Source organism: Orycteropus afer, unplaced genomic scaffold (genome assembly GCF_000298275.1).
Source record: "Orycteropus afer afer isolate SDZICR_OR568_19922 unplaced genomic scaffold, OryAfe1.0 scaffold00715, whole genome shotgun sequence".
Classification (NCBI taxonomy): domain Eukaryota; kingdom Metazoa; phylum Chordata; class Mammalia; order Tubulidentata; family Orycteropodidae; genus Orycteropus; species Orycteropus afer.
The window spans coordinates 376,222-380,749 of NW_006922302.1; positions in this window are offsets into that span (position 1 = coordinate 376,222).

Below are 4,528 nucleotides of genomic sequence, written 5' to 3' on the forward strand. Positions count from 1 at the left end.
CACCATCTGATCTACAACCTATATGACTATAAGACCAGAAGAACTAGATGGTGCCCAGCTTCTACTGTTCACCATTTGGAAGAGGATCTATAGAGAGGGAGAACAATGTGGAACAAAACTCAAAATCATTTGGAAAAAAAAGGGAGGGGGACAGGTTTGCTGGCCCTATAGAACCTGGTGGAACCCCTGAGACTATGGCCTCTAGCTGCCCTTCTGGTCTGGAATTGAACATACGCTTGTGGCTTCCAGCCAAATAATAGACAGGCGTATGAGTTGAATATTTACCTGGGGTTGATACACTCCTTGGAGAGAACAATCATGGGAGAAGGAAGGGCTGCTTATGTACAAGGAGACAGCTCAGGGGGCAGGAGTGCATGGAGGGATGGACCCAGGGAAGAGGTAACTATCGGGAGGAAGTAGGAGGGAAGATGTTGCATTGTGATAAATTGTGGTCAATGTCATGAGACAAAGTTCATATGATCTGCTGTATGGAAAGAGTATTTTCTCTGTAAATTTTCACTGAAATCACAATTAAAAAAATAAAAGGATACATTCTAAAGGGTAAAGAATTGATGGATATGGACCACATTGGGATTAACTAACACTATAGGAATAACTAATGTTTCAAGTTAAATGAGGCATATTATCATTTACAAGTCTCCATATTGATATAAGTAAGGTTGAGTATTACAAGTCCATGTAAAAGGAACAGGGTAAATAATTATACATATATTTGCAATGTGAACAATAGGGTCTAATAGTCATTATTTATACCAGGGAATAAGGAGCCTTGGCGGAATAATGGTTAAATGCTCAGATATTAATCAAAAGGTTAACAGTTCAAATCCACCAGCACCTCCATGGGAGAAACAGTCTGATGTTTTGCTCCTATGAAGATTACATCTTTGGGAAGCCTATGGGGCAGATCTACTCTATCCTATAGGATTGCTATGAATTAGAATAAAGTCAGTGGAATGCAGAAACAACAAAAATGTTAACAATTTTCTAATTCACAGGCTGTAGTTTGTCAAATTCTGGCATAAATTTCTGTTTATTGACTTGGAAAATGACCAAGTGAAAACAATATGACATATATAATATTTTTTTGTTTCAAGAAATTGTATGTTTCTATATATGTAGGGTTGGCTTGTTGCCTAGAAGATTAGAAGCTTGTCATGAAGTAATGAGTTAGATCCTCATAGATTTTTACAATTTTTTTTTTCTATTTTAAAATTCTTTTTGCCCATTTTGTTCTAAGAATAAAATATGCTCACCAAATTGAGTTCTTTATGGCTTTATCAATAGTGCACAACATTAAATCTACCTCATATTGGGTACATTTTTAGGATAAGTTGTGCATTAAATATCATTTTTTAGGGGAGATGTAAGACAAATAAAGGAGTGATGGTGTTTCAATGACTGAGCAGTTGGCTGCTAACCAAAAGGTTGATGGTTCAAACCCACCTAGAGTCTCTACTGAAGAATGATCTGGTGATCTGCTTCCACAAAGATTAGGGCCAATGAAACCCTATGGGACAGTTCTGTTACTCAGAACCACTATAAGTCAGAATCAATTTTACAGCACATGACAACAATGTTGTTGTTGTTGTTATATGCCGTCGAATTGGACCTGACCCATAGCGATCCCTCCTTGGGATTCCGAGGCAGTATCATTATGGAAGTAGACTGCCCAACCTTCCTTCCAAGGAGTGGCTGGTGGGTTTGAACCACCATCCATCTGGTTAGCAGTCAAGTGCTTTAGCCACTATGCTACCAGAGCTCTCATGACAACAATATCATAAGACAAACTAAAATATTACAGGTTGTGAGAATTTCTACTAACATATCCTCTTTTATTTTTTCTTTAGTTCAACTACGTAATGGTTAAACAAAATCTTTTTACAGGATAAGACATTTTCCTTTAATTGATACAATTGTTTTCATCCCTCAATGAGTTTTGCCTATGATTACTTTGAAAATAATTTGATATAATTTTCTTTTATGATTTTAATGAGTATTAGCATCATAAATATAAGAAAATCATCATATATTTCTTTTCTTTCTATTTTTATTTTTAAGAAACTGTCAAGTAAAAAATCTTACCTTAGAATAGTGAGCTATGGTTAGTAAATAATACAGTCCTTGAGCAATCATACAAATAACAAGGCAAGGTAAAATTTTCCTCACACTAGTCTTCAAATAACAGATATCATGCCTTTACATCCTAAGCATGCAAACAAAGAAACAAATAATAAATAAATAAATAGATAAAACACTATGAAGGAAGTTTCATGAAATATCTTGATAATTATATTTACTAGTACAAAACATATTTTTTGCAGAAATATATATAAAATACCCAAGCTTGAACAAATAGTCAGAGTTACATGATGTTTTATTTTATTTTAAATAAGCACCAGGTATAATACTCTTGATTAAAACAGATAATAAAATGTGTGTTTCTGAAGCCTCTAAAACCAAGCCAAACCCAATGCTGTTGAATTGATTCTGACTCACAGCAAACCTCATTGGGTTTCTAAGGCTGTGAATCTTTACAGAAGTAGATTACCTCATCTTCCAGAACAGCAGTTTGTGGATTAAAGCTTAAATGTATGGATTTTAGATCTTCTTTAGCTAGAGAGACAATATGATTACATGTATAAGATTTACTCCTTTAGTTTCAAAATCTGTACATCATGTTAGCCCTATTTTAAATTAGTCATTATGTTTCTCTTTACATATTGTTTACATGATTATGACTAAATCTATGTATGAGTGAGTGAGTACATTTTTGTACTTTATATAAAAATATTTTTGACTATATATCTGGTGCTACAGTGCCTAGGACATTTGACTGCTAACTACAAGGCTGGCAGTTCAAATCCACCAGGCAATCCTTGGAAGGAAGATTGGGCAATCTACTTCCATAGTGATATCATCTCAGAAACCCAAGGAGGGGTTGACATGAGTTGGATCCATCTCAAAGGCAGTGAGTTTGGATTTTTTTTTTTTTTTTTGTATAACTCAGCTTTTAAAGTATTATATGTTGTTGTTGTTGTTGTTGTTGTTTGCTATCGAGTCAGCCCCGGCTCATAGCGACCTCTCCTTGGGTTTCTGAGGCAGTATCACTACCAAAGTAGGAATGCCCAACCTTCCTTCCGAGGAGTGGCTGGTGGGTTTGAACCGCCAGCCTTCTGGTTAGCAGTCAAGTGCCTTAGCCACTATGCTACCAGAGCTCCTAAAGTATTATATAATACATACATTTATAAAAGTTATTTTCTGTGTAATCTAAAATTTAGGTATTAGATTATTGCAGGAAAAAAAAAAGTGTAAATTTAACAGAGGTCTTCCAAACAAAGTTTAAGATACCTCAAAGTGCTTTTTTTTTTTTTTTCTTGGTCTTACATAATTCGGTTTCTACACAATTATTTTCTAAGTTTCTCTACTTTTGCAATATATTTCCATCTCCAGGGGTCCTGTTAGTGAATAGTTCACAGCATTGACTAGGTATGAAAGAAATTGGATCCATATGCTAGCATAGTATTTATTAGAGGGTTTTCATGGCTTAATTTATTTAGTCGCAGGTGGGATAAGAACCCCTCAGTGTGTAGATTAATATACCTTGATCCACCATTGAAAGTATAACTGTTCTTGACTGAAGGAAAATGAAATAACAGGAACTACTGCATTCTCTATATTTTAAGTCATTTTTCAAATAATATGAAATAGGAAATACTCTCAAAATCAAACCTGGAAGATAAAAATATTGCTATGGTGTTAGTATTGCTCTATACATGATTTTTCAGAAAGTCCAAGTCATTAAACCTTTGGATTTCTGAGGCTCAAAATGTTCATTGATGTCTGAGGCAACAAATCAGTAATGGTCATCTCTATAGCCAAATAAAACCTCTAATTATACATATAATCAACAGCCTCTAATTATACATATAATCAACAGAATAATTGGAAATAAATGAGCACAAAACAACTGCTGTTAAGATCAACTGAAACTAGGAATTCAAAATTCTAAAATAAAGTGATTTTTTAGGTTACATTCGTAATGTAGCAGTATGAATTTGGATAGTAAGTTAATTTCTTTATTTCAGACATCTGAATGGTATTACACAATAGATGAGAACCTGGACTCTCAAATCACATTCTGAAGTTTGTAGCATGTCTTCCATATTAACTCTTTGACTTTGTGCAAGTTACTCAGTATATGCAAGTCTGTTTTTAGACCTACATAATGGAGTAAAATTGTTATACACCTGATGTTAGCATACTTTTGAGGATCAAATGAGACTCTGTGCTTTAAAAAACTATGTACAGTTCTTGAAATATATTAAGTAGTCAACATAAAACCCAGTCCCTAGTGCTCAGATGGCTCCCTTGTTACCCTCCTGAAAGGGACCAGGTCTCCAGGAGCAAGGTAAGCACAGGCGGGCTGGTGCTTACTCACTGATCTGCACTGAACACTTTCCCTTGTTACCCTCCGAGAGGGACCAGGTCTCCGGGAGCAAGGTAAGCA